Consider the following 18,779-nt stretch of genomic DNA (forward strand, 5'->3'; position numbering starts at 1 on the left):
AGAGTCTTTAGTCGACGCTCGTTACCGTAACGGCCAAGCGCAAGGCCGGGGGCAGTTGTTGAAACGCGCTGGCGAAGGACAGGCGAGATGTCGATCGCTTTCTTCGTTAGCCGTCCTTGGTATTTTTTTATATATTGCTTTATATTGCAGGGGACATACATGGAATCACTTAAGGCTTGGAGAATGGCAGATGAGATGAGACTAGACTAGGCTGCTCTCATTTTTTTTTTTCTGTTTCGCGGTCAGAAGCTTGCTGATCCACTTAATTGCAGTCGGACGTACAGGACAGATGAATTTTTTATGTGGTAGATAGGCTATATAGAGATCTGATAAGATACGGATTGCCTCCTGTTAGTACAGAAAATGAGGGGCGAGACCAGATAAGATCGGCCCGCCTTCGGCAAGATTAGGTGAATTGCAGCCTGCTTAGTGCCTGAAACCGAGCCAGTTCAGAGGAGAAATCAGTGAGCAGGGAGTACTGATAACCCAAATATAGACTGCGAAAGCGCTCCCGGGGGCTCTTAATGTACAGTTGTATTTCCGGAACAACAGTACTACAAGTGCATATGCAACGGGCTTCGTTATAGTGGCGCCCAAGGGGCTCGATTACACGTTAAGCCAGTAGTTAACCATGACAGGAGCGCTGCTATCTAAGCGTTTCACTGACGCGCGACCTTGCGTGAATGGGGAGGCGTGGCATACGCTAGTTCCAGACCGTGGCACTGACACCCGTTGGGCGTGGCTAAAACCGCGCCCTCTCTAATTTCCACAAGGTTGTTCTCCGCTGCAGTGTACAGTGTTAACGTGAACCAAAGGGGTAGTGTCAAACGACGCCCCTGCCGCCTTTCGTCGACCGCGTCTGCAACCTGACAGAAAAACAACAAATAACAGACCAAAATCGGAGCGCCCAGAAAAAAAGACCTAAACTTGATGCTTACAATTAGTAGACAACACGCTCTGAGCGAGTGAAACAAATGAATAAGCGTATTCGCTGCTCGTAACGCAGAAAGCATGGTAGCGCCCTCGGTCAAGCCCTGGTTATAGAGCGGCATCATCCAGCGTTCTGCATAAAATCATATTGTGCCTTGCCGCGTGTACCAGGTGAGATGATAGCATCATAAAAACGAAGACGCACTGTTCGCTATTCATACACATCCCCACTCAGTGCATCAGTACACATATCAGCACCTCAACGAACGCAAGCGCGGCTGGCGGAAATGCATGAGGAAGTATATACCGGTGTTGACGTCACTTATACGATTTTGTTCTCTGCTTCCCTCTGCGCGTGACAGGAGAGAAGCGACAATGCAATTTCAATCAGGTGATTACGTTATAGGTATGGAATCCGCAAAAAAATATGTGGTGGATTATCAGGCAACGTATACATCCGGACTACCGTGGCTTTCAGAATACAACGGTGTCCTCAGTTGCACCTTTCGAAAGGTGTCAGTCTCTGTGACTGGGAGCCGCCGCGGTGGCTCAGCGGTTATGGCGCTCGGCTGCTGACCCGAAAGACGCGGGTTCGATCCCGGCAGCGGCGGTCGCAGTTCGATGGAGACGAAATTCTAGAGGCCCGTGTACTGTGCGATGTCACTGCACGTTAAAGATCACCAGGTGGTCGAAATTTCCGGAGCCCTTCACTACGGCGTCCCTCATAGCCTCAGCCGCTTTGGGACGTTACACCCCATAAACCGCCCCGCCGCAGTGGTTCAGCGTTCGGCTGCTGGCCCAAAAGACGCGGGTTCGATCCCGGCCGCGGCGGCCGAATTTCGATGGAGACGAAATTCTAGAGGCCAGTGTACTGTGCGATGTCACTGCACGTTAAAGATCACAAGGTAGTCGAAATTATCCGGAGCCCTTCACTACGGCGTCCCTCATAGACTGAGTCGCTTTGGGACGTTAAACCCCAATAAACCAACTAAACCAAACATCCCATAAAACCAAAGCCAGTTTTCTGTGACCGCGAGCAACCCACGAGTCTAAGCACCCTTAACTCCTGCCCTTCTGTTCCAAGACCCGAGGTCATTACTGAAAAGGAACAAAAAATAGGGGAGGGGTTAATTTCACGTCGGCGCGGCGCATACTCCTACGCCAAGCTTCATTTCTGTTCCTCGATTCTCCGCCGTGATCAGTGACGCACATTAAGCGTCGTTTTCCCGTGGTCAAAATAAGCAATCGGATGCGTTGACCCGGTACACGAGAGGCTGATCACGTTCACATATCTGCGCCACCTAGAGCAGCTATAGCCACTGTAGTGTTCACTTCGTCGTCCGACTTCGGCACCGTAGCGCATTGAGGCCTTGGTGACGCCGCCTCATAGCCAGCGCTATACGACTTCAAGGCGTCGTCAGTGATTCCCAAGTCGCCAAGGTTCATTCAGAAGCGTACTCGAGTTACGACGCCTTCCCACGGGCCCCACACTATACAGCTGTGCACAAAGTGTACGCGTCATTGTTGCCTTTCCCAGTCCACGCTTCACTGACGGCTTCGCGACAGGACGCTCGCATCAAAGAGCTGCAACAACCCTCCAACCCGGAGTGTTCGGTCAATCGCCGATGAAATCAATAGAGCGGGCGAGACTTTTCAATCACCTCTGCCGCGTTGCCGTCATCCATTATCGGCCTCAAATTGCTTCCGATTGCGGGACAGATTGCCCCCTCACCGGGCGCCGTTCGCAGGCGCACGCATTGTTGGCGGAGATCGAGAGTCCTCGTTGTTGTGCGGCGCGAACGCATTCTTGGCTGTGCGCTGCGAAGCCGGGCCGGATAGGGCCGGAGCGTGCGCCCTCTAGCCCAAGCCAAGGACGTCGGCGGAGCGCTCGGCGCAACTCCGAGGCGCGCGATGCGCAACGAAGGTTGTCTTTCCATCCGCTTACTGCGCCAACGCCGAACACCGCTTATAGTGAATCTGCGTCGTCCTCGCTGCGAGTGGTCTCATTTATTTATTTATTTACTGTCGGGGCCGAAGCATTACAGAGAGGAATGGGTAAAAACAAGAACAGAATTAGTAGAGTATCATCACGTTATGCAATCGCTAACGGCATTCTTTAACGGGACAAAATGCCTTCTGGGTGTTCGTGCAAGATTATTAACGGCAGGCTGCTACGTACGCTCTAAACAAAAGGGAGTAAGCTCTCCTAGAAGGCGCCTTACTCCCTTTTTACTCTTTACTCCTGTATAGGCGTATTCTTGTTTAGAGTGCAAGCGGAAGTAAGAATGTCAGCATATTAAATGTGATGCTGCTAACACCTGAGACACTGCGAGAGTTTGGCTCTCTCTCTCTCTCTCTATATATATATATATATATATATATATATATATAGCGAAGTATACGCTTCGTTAAAGGAAACATATTTATTCAACTCGACGTTTCGATCGGAAGACCGATCTTCTTCAGGAGTGATTTTACATTGTGAATGCATCCCCTTTTATAGGGGCGGGCACAGAACAGGAAAGTGGGAAACACAAAGCACATAGCAGAAAAATACGCATAATAATTTTTTATGCTTATTTTTCTGCTATGTGCTTTGTGTTTCCCACTTTCCTGTTCTGTGCCCGCCCCTATAAAAGGGGATGCATTCACAATGTAAAATCACTCCTGAAGAAGATCGGTCTTCCGATCGAAACGTCGAGTTGAATAAATATGTTTCCTTTAACGAAGCGTATACTTCGCTATATATTCTTATAAGCAGTCTAGTACTTTACGCTTTCGCAACCTATATATATATATATATATATATATATATATATATATATATATATATATATATATAGAGAGAGAGAGAGAGAGAGAGAGAGAGAAACACTATGCCCCGCTGCAAGAGGGCGCCACCTGACCATGCACTCCTGGCATGGAGGAAGATGCGCCGGTAGCGCTAGTGCGGCACGGTTCGGAGCCTGCCTTTGGGGGAGGGGGGAGGGGGTAGTTAATTTTGTCCCTGATAGTGCATAGACGAGGCAACTGGAGCCGCGCAGTGGTGCCACATTAAGCACTGTTTCCAGTACGCGGCGTGAGGCAACGCTCCACACCGCACATCATAGCAGGCGCTTACATCGACAGCCGCCGCAACTACGCAGCAGTGGTAGAGAGTGTGTTATCATCACTGCCGGCGAGCTGAGCGTTGCACCGGAGGCTCACCGCGTTGCCTGCGCCCGTGACGTCACAACAACAGCAGCAGCAGCCATGCCGATGATGTCAAGGGCCCAGTCGGCCTACATTCCGCGCACGTCCGCTTGTGTATGGAGCGAAAGTGGGGAGCGGGCAATGCATCTCGGGAGAACAATGCCTGCACCTCCCACTGTTGCGGAGGCTTTTTTTTTCTTTGCTCAGGATCTGCTGCAGCGCCGGGATTGTTTCACCGGCCTTGCTATGCCCTCCTGAGAATTTGCGGCCAGGAAGTTACTGGGTCCGCTTGTACGGCTCGAAGCCCTCAGCACTTCCTGGCTGAAATGCTCAATACTGGAAGGGGGGGGGGGGGGGGGGGGATGATCACTTTGAGATCGAAACGATCACTTTTTGGGGAATGCTGCCTTTTGCAGCGGTGTGTCTTGTGTCTGAGTTCATCTTCCTCGTTTTCTGTTGCCCCTAGCTGTGATTCTGTGCACGCTTAGGTGCACATCTTCAATCCGATTGAGTCAATTGGAATTAGTGCTCCCTACTCGCACATGCGCATTCAGCCTTGAAGCAGCTGTGGACGGAGCTCAGCATGTATAGAGTGCTGTCGAGCGGCCGTGTTAAGGAAGCTGGTTAACGGCAAAGTGAGAATCAAATTCTATAGAGTTTCGCAAATTGCAATTTGACGCCTGCGGATTTTTCTTCATTGCACAGGGTTACCACCATCGTCTGTTTCGCTGCGCTTTACGGCTAGAGAATCGGATAGTAAGATGAGAAAAGTGTTGAAAAGGTGTCTAATTCAACCTACACTTCTTGTTTTTAAGACTCTGCCTCTTATCTATATAAGCCCGATAGCGTGCTGGGAGCGACTAAGACACAGCCAGAGCAGCGCGCTCCATCACTAGCCTAGCCTGTGTCATGGTTCGAAGTGACCAGCGCGAAAACAGACGGCGACAACTGAAGAAACACAGACGGAGTTGTCTCCGTCTGTTTTCGCGCTGGTCACTTCGAACCATGTCCCACCAACTCGCCCAATCAGCAATTTTGACTGTGTCATGGGCTCGACGCTGGGCCAATCACACGGCACAATCTGTAGTCATGAAACGAGCTGTATAGTGATGCGCAAGAACGAACAAATAGAAAACGACACAAGAAAGACATAGGAGATGTGCGCGGATAATCATCTCGCCAGGAACTACTTTGTAGAATCGACCGCATCCGAAAGCTCATTCCATGTGACAAGCGTGTTGTTTTATATCCCACTGAAATGCGCCAAACGATACTCGGTCCATGCCGATGTCAGGGAGCAGCGAAACAGCTTTCGATAGACCAGCCACCCGGGTAATTTGGTCGCGCGCGTATTTAGTTGCAAACGCCGACCACGGTTCGAAGAAGCTATAGTAATCGAGCATGTCAAAGATAGGAACCAAAGTGTCATGTACTAATCATATGCAATAGCGTGTAACCAGAGAGCCGGGGAATGTACTAATCATATGCAATAGCGTGTAACCAGAGAGCCGGGGAATGTGTTAGCGTATATACCCTCGACGAGCGATGAGCGTATACACACTCGGAGTACCTGTTTTATCGTTTCTTTTTCTTGCGTAGTTACTGACGTATACGTGCATGGCGTATAGGGTAGTGTAGAGAGGAAATCCTGCTACTAGTATACAGTTGGTTTCGTTAGCTCTCTCCTTTCTGCATCGTTTTCCATTTTGTTCATTCCTACATATTAGTACAGGCGCCTCACACCTACACAATGTACAACCAGCTCAGTCTGGATAATTAGCTTTAGCTAATTAGCCCCACGCCATCTTCTTCGGGCTCTACGACTGTAGCTGCGCGCACTCTACATGCGGTTTAAACAAAACCACAAACACGTATACACGTACACAGAGAGGAGAGAGAAATACAGAGGGAAACAGGAAAACAAAAACTGAACCACACTCAAAACACATAACGAAAAACAAAAACAATCTCTGCCTATAGAAAGAGAGCGAAAGGGTGAAGAGAAAAGAAAGAGAAAAAGAAGCGTTTGAAGGAGGCGGAGGGGAGAGGAACAGTCTGAACCCCGCATCGCCGGCCGAGCTCTGTCTGTGCAACCGCGCTTCGCGGCCGAGACAAAAGGCACGCACAGCGCCAAGGACCGGAAGACGCAATTAGGGCGAGCAAGCAGCGCCGATGCTCCTGTGATTCGAAGCGCGGCGCCGGCGTCGCGAAGGTCCAGCGCCATCCACGGTAACCTTTTGTTTGTTTTTGTTTCTTCTCGTTCCTTGCGTGTCACGGAGGCTACTCTAGCGTGGCGGGGTTATAGGCCGAGGAGAAATGAAAGCAGCCCCGGCGGGCGGTGAATGAGGCAACGTCACCGCAAACGAACGCAATGAAGGGAGGTTCGTTGTAACGGGGAGGGGAGCACTGCGGCGTTGCGCTGCCACCGGCGCTGACCCCGGAAAACAATGAAGGTCGCGCGTCGCCAGCGACCCGTGTTGTCTCTTCTCTCGATTGGCGGTGGCTCTCTTCTGGCACGGGTGGCGTAGGGGCGGCCAATCTCCACACCTCCCCCCTCCCCTTCCCCCCAACCCCTCCTCTCCTTCCTCACTCCCTTTCGGGTGAGCAGAGGGCACCGACCCTGCCGCTTCTGTCGCCGTCATTATTGTCGACGAGTGCGGAGAGAAGAAGGACCCCATAGGCGGTGATGACCGTCCCTTATTTACCTGCTGTGTGTTTTGAGAAGAACGGAAAGCTGGGCGAGTTGATTGTTATCCTTTTTTTACCAGCGTGAAAAAGGCGAGCGCTCGTGTTGTTGTGTGTGTAAACGTCGTCGTCTTTTTCGCGCTGTTAAAAAAGTGTTTTCAGAGTTGAGTTTTCTTCAAGCAGTCTGTTGCTGCTAGCGGAGAGAAGCAAGCTGCACGATATATAGGATTTGTTCTGATGTAGCGTTGATTGAAAGAGAAAGCTTGCATGATAATCCGTGCTACGCCTGGATTACGCTAAATGGAGTAGAGTATTTATTTATGCAGCAGACACCTGTTCGTTGTGCTCTGTTTACACAGCAACCATAGAGGCCATGTGTTCTTCGAGACTACCACCCATGATTATAAATACACGAGCGCTCTCCCATCAAACATGCTAGCTTAGACCTGCATCGGTGTGGTGGGGGCTGCAAAATAGCGCTAGCTGTATGAGGGATGTCAGTCCGTTTCACGACATGAGGCGTTCGCACAGGTGCAACTGTGCGGACGAATGGACGAGAGTTAGCGAACACCGGAAGACTGGGCACGGGAGAATTACAATGTTCGTGCATAATACATTTAATGCAATTACAACATATAAAAAAAGCTGTCGAGTTTCTTCGCTGCCTTCAGGAGCGCATCTGTTGAAGCCGTTCTCATTCTGGCTAGTGAACAGAAAGTGAAACAAAAATAAACGAGCAGAAGACATCAAAACCGTAAAGACACCTATGTCCTTTGCGGCTGAGGTCTTTCTGGATAACATTGTCCTTACCCTTGCATACATTTCAGTAGACAGTCCACAGATCATCCGCGGAAGTCGGTGGAGTGCCTATTGAAATTGTGTAAAGGGGGCCAAAAATTAGTGGGACATGGTAGTCTCTGATTTCAACATACGACGGCTCAGCGACGTCATTTGCCGCGGAAAAAGTCCGGAATCACTACACAGCTCTACATGCTAAATAAACGTGAACTTTAATGTCGCTTTGGAGATGTGTTATTTATAGCATTGCAAGAGCCGACACAGCGACCCACTTGTGAAGAGTCCGTCAATCGTCGACTTCCTTAGCTTTAACACCGGCGGCCCGACAAGCGACTGTAGAACAAAAGCTTCCATGAGAGCACCGATGAGCTCTATAAATGGATAAGACGGGCGAGCAAACACGGAACAACGCAACGGAGAACAACAGAAAGAGATCAGGCTTCGCGTAGCCCCACAGCAGTGCACAAGGACAAATGCCTTCTTCGAAGCGCCTCAAAGAACAACAGGCAGTCCCTTTGCATCGAGCACCACCGGCGACAGGGCTACGAAGCGGCAAACAATGAAAGCAGTCGCGGGCTCCAAATAACCGCATCCCCTTCGAGCCATTTGGCCACTCGCTGTAACACCGTATAGATAGGATGCAGCACTCGCAATTAGAGGCGAGTCCGTCGGCTTAATCAAGAGACTGTCGGTCGTACTCCTATCTAACGATCGGGGGGCTGCAGCGGTTGTCTAGTCCCTCTGGAGTGCATAAAGAACTGCGTTACCAGTGACCTGTAACATTAATGGAGCCTGTTCAAAAGGCGACTCCCTACAGGAACGATAGAAGAAAGAACGGGGGGGAGTAGGGAGAGAAAGAAAGCAATAAAGAAAGAGTGGAGAGGATGGTTCACCACGTAAAGTGGCTCCGGCCAGCTACCTAGCACTCGACCAAAGGCATGACCAAAGGCGACGTCCTCTGCAGGGCCTATAGTGTCTTTGCTTATCTACAGCAGGGAACCGTTATAGGTGCCATATATTCGTGGGGCGCCTGGAGCCTCGAAGGCAAGGGGGCGAGCGATGGAGTCAGTATATAGCCGGTGCCTCGTACCACGCGGGAACTTTCTCGTGGGTCAGTGGTCAAGAACAGAGGTCTCTGGACATCTGCATCCCCGCCTCCTGTGCATGGTTAAATGGAGATCCGTCTGACCGCTCGCAGATAGAGGGGCTCTCTGCAACGCGGAACGGCTGTGACCTCCTTCCACCCATTGTGAGTGGTCAAGTTCACAGTGACGGTTATAAAGACGGCAGTGGGGCGGTGGTGAAGGGTGCTATATTCGTATCAAAGGGGGGGGGGGGGGGGGGGGGGCTTGGGCTGCGTCTTTCATGTGCGAGCGATCGCTCCAGCTGAGATCGCCTTTTAACCCGCACCGTCGGACGGCTTCGCCGTGTGACGGCGCAGTGTTTTTGTTGCGTCTTTCTCCCCAGTGCTTTGTCCTTGGGCTTTTGTGTCGCTGCGATGTCTTGGACTATTCAAAGTTTCGGTTAGGATAGTTAAGAATTTCAATGAACATACTGAGCACAAGCAAGCGATGTAAGAAATAGTACCCAAAAGGTTTTACTAGTCTGGAGACGACGCTTTGTTGCCCAAGAGCGATACTTTAAAGAATAAATAAATAAAATCAGGCAAGATTAACTTAAATGTGCACGAGGAACACTTCTACACATTACATTTTCTTTAGTTTAGCTTACCCACAGCGTGTTCGAACACTGGATGACTACTAATGCGCTGAAAGAGGTCTCGCAGTGAAACACTGCATCGGGACGTCTTGCACATGTCCAGCATTCTTGGACCAAAAATTTTGAATATAGAAAAATTGTAAGTTACTGTTTTGGGGATGTTGAAGGTAATGGCCCATACTTCCGACGTGTTAAAGTTTTTCCGTCACTCGCATCTAGCAGTTAAGTCTGCCATAGAAAACCAATAGGCAACGCTTTTAACGATAGCAATAATGTTAATAGCACAAAAATGCAAACCTGCCGACGGAAGATCTACGGGTGTATTGATTGTTATGGTGAAATCTTACAATATACGGAAAACTTGAGTTCATAAACTCTTTCCAGTTCAAAAATGCCTTTGTCCAGAATTGTTGTGCGTGCTTACGTTGTAATAAAAATGATGGGAATAGAGCTACCAAGCCGGTATAGTTATTCTCATGGTCAAACATAATTGCGCTTTTGAAAAAGACTTGGGACAAAACAGGGACGACACAAACTGTCGTGCGCAAACTGTCAACTGAAGTTTTATTGCGATGAGCAAACATGTTTAAGCTTCACGTCATAACAGAAATCACCAAAAAACGGAGTTAAGCAGCAGTTTTTCAATCATGTCAACAAGCATGAAAAAAAGATTTTGTCCCAGCTGATTGGATTACAGTCGTTAATACTGATCCAAGAGTTGCCTTTCATGTTAACTACCAACTAGCCCAATTTGAAACCCTCTTAATAGTTATTCTCATTTGTTTCGTTCAGCCTTTTAGCAAAAATAAGCTACTTTACAGCAAATTAATCCGAGCAGTTTAAGCCTAAAGCGATGACCTTCGATGACAATATATAAAAAATTGAGTTCATAAACAATTTCCCATTCAAAAAAGCTCTTGTCCACAGTTGTTGGATACGATAATGCGAGTGGGAATGCATTACTAAGACACCGGCGAAGCCAATGTAGAAAGTGTAACAATTACTATCAAAACCATGCAGAGGTGACCAGTGAGAATATCACATGTGCCATGAGTAATATCTCCAAATATCTCAGGCTTCTTGCATTTTGAAAACTTTTTTTTTTCACAAACACCTCTCCGAGCTGAAAATTGACTTTTCTTTTCTTTTTTTTACGTAGTACGTGCTTTATCGTCTGCTCCACCATCATAACCGGATCGACTTTATTTCCTTTGGTTTTCTGAAGCAGAAATCAGCCATCTACTCTAGCAGCTTGGCCTCCACTCGGAAAGGTTTAGAAAGCGTGAAGCGCACCTTTTTTATTTCTATTTCGTTCTCACTATAATGAGGCGCTTATCAGAAGGAAAGCAGACCTTGCACACGGCGTGACGAGAGGAGATCGATGTCCTTGCCGCTGCGGCTGCCGCGCGGGGAGAGAGGTTTGCTTTTGAAAATTCATGCGTTTGCATAGAGAGTCGTCGCAGTCACACACGCCCGCCTCGCTACGCAGATGTTCTCGGGCCAGCCCCGGCCGGCCGCTCTTCTAATCTCTTCGCACTTCGCGCCGGAAATGGATCAAAATTTAGAGCGCCCCTCTCCTTCTTTCACCTCCTCCCCTCTTATTCATTCTTTCCTTGAAGCTCCCCGGCTTTGCTTATGAGTGTCTCTCCATACGAAAGAAGAGATTCATCCTTCGATCTCTCCGTGCGCCCTCTTTCTCGCTCGCTCACTCCATCGGTTATGTATAGTCGAGGCCCAATCGCTTTGCCGAAGTAGCCGTTGCTCGTTTAAAAGAAGTAGGAGGTCGTGATAAGGCGGTGCGGGGTAATTATTGGGAAGGGAGTGAGGCGCGGAGAGGGCGGGGCTGATGACTCGTGTTAGCAGCGGCGACGTAAGGCGATATTCTGGCGTCCGACGTATACGGGTGGCATATGCTGGGGGAAAGGGGTGGTTGGTTTACCGCATATAAACTAGCATGAGTCAAACGGGAATGCCGACTTTCACTTTCGCGACACCGCACGGAAGAGGAGAGAGGCAGAAGGAGGTAAAAAAAAAAAAGGAGACCGTCGCCCTCTGCGTCAGCTGACCTGCATATATATCGACCATTCCAATTCCTTCTGTAGAATTCAGCGAGCAATCTTCGAAATTTAGGTTGCCAGGGTAAAATAAAAAAGAAGCATGCAAGATGAGAATTAGGCGCATAATTTAGCTTTCCATTACACTGACCATGAACGAGATTATATTGTCACCGACAAACGGTTCAAGAAACAGACCAGGTTCTAAGTCGACGAGGTGGGCGTGCCAGCCAGCAGGCAGCTCGAGCGAGGAAAGAAGACGTTCTTCGAGCACCTCGAGTGCCCAAGGCTTGGCAAATCCCAGCTTAAACAGTTCGGCCGCGGTTCGGCGCCACTGAATGGTTCGTACGGTGGCAATATGACTCATAGATGGCGCGAGAAGCGGAGATCTTAACAAAAAAAAAAGTGTAAGTGCTCAGCAACTCTGTCAGTATCTATGTCCCCTAGATTGCGCACTGCAGTCTGGTAGATAGAGCCTGGTTGGTCTTTCTTTTGACGTTGTTATTTAGTGCTCGAGGATTAATCAAATTTAAAACTCTCCCGTGAAAAGCGTGCACGCAGGAGAGGTTGAAGGTTCGTCGTTGATTTAAACTCCAAAATCGGATGTCGGCTACATCGGGAGGCTGCATGGAAGCTTCAAAGACATGCCGTTCACGTGTTACCCCCCCGTACTATTACGTACTCTCACATGCCCTTACGTACACATGGGTACCCCTACGTATTCTCACGTACCCTACGTACCCTTGAATATCTAGATATCCGGAGGAGGTGTACCAATCTCTTCTTCAAAGGCTTCCGAGCTTGAGGGGCGGTTTGAGTGCATCACTCCCTAATCAAAATGGACTATAGTCTTCCTATACAGTCTGTTGCCTTCCTGTAGATATTTCATTTTGTCGATTCACAGTCTATAGGCTATCTGTAGACAAAAATTTCCTAAAAGTGTATGGACATAAACCTATACACTGCTTGTAGACTTCTCTGTAGGGTTTGTATTGTCTATAGACTAGTCCAGTCTACAGAAACTCTACAGATTTTATAGACGAAAGTCTATGGGCAGTCTATAGACTGTCTAAAGACATTTTTGTTTAAGGGCTGTTGTACTTCGTAACAGCAGATCTTGATCTAGAATCTTTTCATAGACAGTTCGTTGTTTGTTCCTCGATCACGCAGAATGCGACTTCGGGATTGTGGCGTGCTTTGCGACTTAGGTAAAAGTATGATGACCAGGCTTGGATGACCAGGCTAGGAGATTATGAATGAGCCACAAACAGTCAAGGAGCATATTTTCAGACCAGACCTAGTTTACCTAGATGTCCCGAATCTTGCTCAAAAAAATCGGAAGACTGTTCAAAATCTTCTGAACATTTCGTCACAATCTTGTTTAAGATCACAAGACTCTTCACTATCTTGTTCAAAATCACAATACTGTTCAAATATTCCGAAGATTGTTCAGAATCTTGTTAAAATCGTAAGACTGTTCACATTTTTCTGAAGCTTTGCCCACAATCTTGTTCACGACACCAAGCCTGTTCATCTGCTGAGATTGCGAACAAGGCTGCCGTACGGGAGCCGAAACTTGATCATTTTGTTTTTCTTTACTTGTTAGTCGGCGTATGCATTTTCACGTTTTAATATGCACACGTTTCGTGCTTACTACAGTAGCGATGACAGATCGCAGCTTCCAGCATAGAGGCCGATGACAACCCCCGTAGTGTAGTACGAGCCGTGGGTTGTACCAGACCAGGAGTGACGTCACATCCGGTAAAGGAATCATCACCTGCTAATGCTCTCACTGCCTACACATAATGAAATTGATGATGCTGATTTTTTATGGCGCAAGGGCATCTGCGGCCAAAGAGCGCTATGGCACAAGGTAAGAACGTCTTCTCAAGGTGGGGTCGTAGCCCCATTTCCCAAGCATTTCACCCTAATGAAGCCGAGCACCAGGCCAGGGGAAAGCTTGTACCCATTGTAGCACCGGCGGGTACCCGGCGGCACTGGGGATCGAACCCCCGAACTCCCGCACTCGAGGTTGAACATAATGAAATTAGGCATCCCCGTAATTTTTTTTTTTTAACATACTCTGCGCAAGTCCTTCTTCTGGCGTCATTCTTTCAGAACCAGCAAGCATACAGACAAAAAAAAAAAACCGCGATTTCGGTTCGTGTCATATTGAGATCATAAGTGAAGCATGAAATGACGTAAATTCCAGTTTCAAGCAATGAAACTAAGAAGCACGAATATAGGGTCTGTCCTGAAAGTAATGAGACAAGTCGCGGCGTGGCACGTGCATGTGCAAGATTGGGAAACCGCTTTTGGGGGAAGGAGGGGGAACCTTCAGCTTCGCAATGCAAAGACCTCAGTTGGCTTCGAGCAGGTCTAGCGAGTGGACGCGTTCGAACGTGCACCCCTGTTTCGTCGCTGCGTCGAGGAAACCGTGGAGCGAACGTTGGAACAGCACTACGTGGTGAAGCTTTGCAATAAACTGGGTAAATCGCCTACCGAGACATTCCACAGCATGTGGGAATGATGCAATGTCCAGATCGCAACGGTTCCAATGGCACAAAGCATTTACAAATGGCTGTGAGGACGTTCAGGACCACACAGTGAACATTACCGTCCGTAACTGTCATCGACGGGCGCCCAGACTGTTGCTCGTCGTGATCGTCTTCACGACCGTTTGTAAATGCTTTGTGCCATTGGAACCCGCGATCAGGACATCGCATCATTCCCACATGCTGTCAAATGTTTCGGTAGGTGATTTACTCAGTTTATTGCAAGCTTCACTGCGTAGCGCTGTTCCAACGTTCGCTCCATGGTTTCCTCGACTCAGCGACGAAGCATGGGTAAACGCTCGAAGACGTCCGCTCGCTTCGCCTGCTCGCAGCCAACTAAGCTCGTCGCATTGTGAAGCTGAAGGCTCCCCCCTCCTTCCCCAAAAGCGTTTTCCCAGTTTAGCGCATGTGCGCGTCACGCCACGACTTGTCTCATTACTTTCAGAACAGACCCTGTATATCAACCTTTTTCCCCCTCTGTAGTACTCTCGGGGTACGGTGCGCGGGCATGGAATGACGGTCTTTTTCCTCAGACCAAAAAAAAAAAAGCAACGGGAAAGAAAAAGCAGCTGGTGCTGAACGCTGTCTGAATCGATGTCACTCGGCCTGGAACACATGAAGAGTGGACCCGACATATCAGCTATCATTATCGACCCTTTATCGACTATCTGCTTAAGCGCAACTTCGCACTCTAAGGACCGGGACCGACGATGGGAAAAACAACTGAAAACACAGAAGGAAATTCACTGTTTCTCCTTTTGGGGGCAGAAATTTTAAGGCGACCCATCAAGAACACGCCAATATCGCCAACATTCTGCGTTGAAACGTTCGATGCTCGCAAAACAGAGGGATTGTGTTTTGATAAACTGCGAGGATTATAGCATTGCATTGGAGGGCCCCCTTGCGCTCAGTTAAAGTGTACGAGGTTTCTATCATTTAGAGCTTTTTTCTTTTTATCTCTGCTCTCTTGTTCGCAGACAGTCCCGTTCCGCGCTTCCGACAAGCGAAGCCTTTCAGCAGGCGTGAAATAACGTCCTTGTGAAAAACTGCCAAGATTGAGAGCTCGACCCCATTCCTTGTTTTTTTTTTTTTTTTTCGTCTACCCCTGCTCTCCGTTTACCGACTCACTTTATTTTAAGTTTTGCAGTTCTGCGTTCGCGGGATGACTTGAGCTTTCAGCGGAGGCTTCGAACTTTAAAGGCTTCGTCCTTGCCTCATTGTTTTGAAGTATTATATCAATTTTCTCTCTCTCTCTCTCTCTGAATTTCACAGTGAACTGCAAAAGCTGCGGAGTTTTTTGCGTGAAATATGCATTTCTCACGGCTAGCGACAGACATTTAAACAAGAAAAAAAAATCAAGAACGTAAAAACACTACACATGGAAGCAGGGAAGGCAGGAAGGAATGGAGAAAGAAAGGAAGATTGAAAGAAAGAAAAAGGAAAAAAATTTCTAAATACAAATTGCTCCTCTGGTGCCTCTCGAATCTGGGACGCACCCGTAGGGTTTTAGGATAGCACGAAGAAAACAACAAAAAAGAAAAGAAGAGCGACTTCTATTCCACGGTTCAGTGTCCTTTGCATGCTGGGACTAAAGTGTCTGCACCCGGAGAATTTGTTTTGAAGAAAAGTGGCTGGATAACGGAGAGAAATATGGACGGCGTATGAGGCAAGAGGCGAAGTATACACACGGCACATACGAAGAAAAATTGCCCAAGCCGAACTGACAGCGACAGACAGGGAGACGTCAATTGCGAGCGAGAAAAAGATAAGAAAATTACAAAGGCTTCATCTCTCCTCCGAAACCGGGTTTAAGCATGAAGAAGCTCTCAAGGAATGCCGCTAAACACAGACTACGGCATTCCAACATTTAACTTGTCTTAGTACACCACGAGGGCATCGGCCTGCGCTTTTCCCCTGGGACACGCTCTCGACTTTTAAGACATTATCCTCTGAACGCAAGGAAAAGTATCGCGCAAGTTTAATGAATATTACTCGATTCAGAACACTTCTAGAGGATAATGTGGTGGCATAAAAGGTACCCCTCACCACCTCGGACCCCACTTTTTCTAGAGAAGCACTTTGCACGCAACACTTCCCGATGAACACTGAACCTCCCTTAGACGTCCTGCGGACATCCTGAACGTCCTCAGGACGTCCAATAGAGTTGTAATGCCTATTGGGAATTATCATGGTTTCTCTGGCTGGTTCCCAAAGTTAACAGAAGAAAACTAAAAACCAAATACTGATTCTGAGCATCGCGAAGCAATTCGTCGCCATTATTCAGCCTGTACCAATAGTAAGTCCGACTTGCAAAAGCAGGCCTTGAGACCCAACCCTGACCAACAATGAAGATCCGAGTCTAGCGGCGCCGAATTCCAGCGCTTCCGACAAAGACGACAGATCGAGAGGAAAGTGCTGTTGTAACAGCAGCGGGTGGTCGCGCGAAAAAAAAACAGGTTCCCAACTGTTGACACACTGCCGGCGCTCGATTCGCTGGCGCAGACGCAAAGACGACAGGCAAACACTGTTGAAGCTGCTGCTGTCGCTACTGCCGTCGCGGCAGCTGGAGTGAGGAATGGATGGGGGAGGAGGAGACCGCAACGACACACGCCGCTGGTTTCGCCTGCGGCCTTTGCACACAGGGTTTGGCTGGCTGGCACCGGGTACGGCGCGCCGAGGGGCGCGAAGGCAGAGAAACGAAGAAACCCGTTCCAAGCCTCTGCGTGCCCCTCCTCCCCCTTTCTCCTTTCCATAACCTTTCCTTCTCCTCCTCCTTCCGCGAGAGCTGAGTCACGCTGTCGTCGTTACGTACTCGTTGGCGCTTCCCAAGGATAGAGCGCGCAAGACGCGCTCTGTGGAACGGGCCGGGTGGGGCTGGCATCATCTGCGCGAGCGGAAATGTAACGGAAGCGAACTTGGAAAGTGCTTTCAACGTTTAGGTTTCGTAACCTATTGTTTTAGATTACGAAACCTAAACGGTGGCCGCAACTGGCAAAGGACAGGGTTAATTGAGAGACATGGGTGAGGCCTTTTCTCTGCAGTAGGCGTAGTCAGGCTGATGATGATGATGATGATGAATCTATTGTTTTGCGGAGACCCACCGTTACGTGTGGTGAGCGCTTTCGGTGGTCTTGGAGCTCGTTAGGGGTGTCGCGAGCATCCTCTGTAGAGCGTGCAGTTATCGAAGGTCAGGAGCTCTGACGAGGTAGTGTAGTCGTAGCACAGGTTATTTAACACAACCAAGACGCAAGTACACGGGCATCGTAACTGTCTAAATGAACTGACAACCTGAACTGTCCCGCGGCCCTAGACAGAAGGAAACAGAGGAAACTTGAGCAGGCAGCGTATGTTGTATGTTATGCAAAGGAATTAACAGGACAGGTCAGCCTTCGAGCGACCAGAACTCATTTGCGGAGCAATGCCTTCCGTGAAGGAACGGTGGAGAGTGCCTTCATTGCCATTTGTGACATATCATTACGGTCAACCCTTACATCGTGCGACGTTACGTGCTGCTGCCTGAAAACGAAGCAGCGATTCAGTAGTACGTGTTTCCACGAAAGTAAGTGTAGCGGAGAATTTCAATATCCTTGCTGCAATGCGGCTAGGGGAATCCTCCAAGGTGGAGCAAATTTGTATTTATTTGGACAATAAAACAGAATTTAAACCCCCTCCAGCTTCTGGCAACTCCGCCCATCGAAGTTACATAGGCTCGGTATAGAAGCAGCTTTTGGATGCTACGCTGCCTACGGACAATGTTCAGGTGATGTTGGCACTGGACGCACCAGCACCAAACTAAGATGTGCGCTGACTAGGTTGCACACAAGTACTCACACCAGATTTCATTCTCGTGGCGTGCTTGCCTTTGCTGAGAGGTAGTTAATTGAGGTGAGAGGTAGGTAGTGAGGTGCTGCCGTTTGCGGGCGGACTTTCAATACCCACAGAGTTCTTGATTACACTCATTCTGTATTTGCTGACATTAGTGCTTCGTGACCACTGTCGGATGTGCATTGCGGCTTCAAACTTGTGTAAACGCTCAAAAGGAACATCCCTTGATTACAAATCGACGCTCTACCGCAGGCGGAGTAGGTTACGGCGAAAATTGTTGCTTGCTGCTTACAAGTAGAGGCCATACAGACATGTAATCAAGATGGTCAGGTGTCCCGAGAGTCACCGGCTGTTAAGTTTTATTGTACTTGCACACTGTTCCAGTGCTCTACAGAAGTGCGATGCCGACTTTACGTATGTGAAAAATTTCTTCGCAGGACACTTTGACCAAGCGCAGTGACTAATATGTCAGCTCTGCACATCGTTTTCGCATAGCTTCTGCTCTGCAGAAACGAGACAGACACATATCTTCTCCCCCTTCCCCAATTTTATTTCGTCTTTGTCACCTTGGCACGATGAATGAGGCACGCGTTGATGCGATTTTATTAAGATTCGATTTATAAAGCTAGTCACTCAACTTAAAGTGCGGTCTTCAAATTATTGCGGCGTTGGTGTACGGAACTGCACGGTAGACACAAACGCACTACCGAGGGGAGCAGAAGACGTACGACTATACGAAGCGTGTAGGCGACAAAATGACCCTGAATTTCTCTAAACCTTTCACTATAGATGCTTTTATTGATTGATCGGTCTATCCATCAATCGATCGCCTTATTCAGTGAGACACTTCCCTTTAAAGGAATATCGACAGCTAATTTCGGTGGCATGTTTTCTCCCCTGTAATGATGCGGAAGGCACTACTATGCATGAATCACCATGTAGTATTCGTCTGCGACCGCTGAATAATTCATAATGTAATTTTTCTATCATGTTGTTTCGGTTTCGGTTTCAACGGCCGAGC

At 48.6% G+C, this 18,779-nt stretch overlaps 1 protein-coding gene across 4 annotated transcripts in view; it reads right to left on the minus strand.

Moving 5' to 3' along the window:
* LOC149335831 (sushi, von Willebrand factor type A, EGF and pentraxin domain-containing protein 1-like) overlaps window positions 1-18,779 on the minus strand; it is a 118,487-nt gene that overhangs the window by 22,872 nt on the left and 76,836 nt on the right. The gene's annotated exons all lie outside the window — the stretch shown is intronic.

Source organism: Amblyomma mixtum, chromosome 7 (genome assembly GCF_055824585.1).
Source record: "Amblyomma mixtum isolate Tamu chromosome 7, ASM5582458v1, whole genome shotgun sequence".
Lineage (NCBI taxonomy): Eukaryota > Metazoa > Arthropoda > Arachnida > Ixodida > Ixodidae > Amblyomma > Amblyomma mixtum.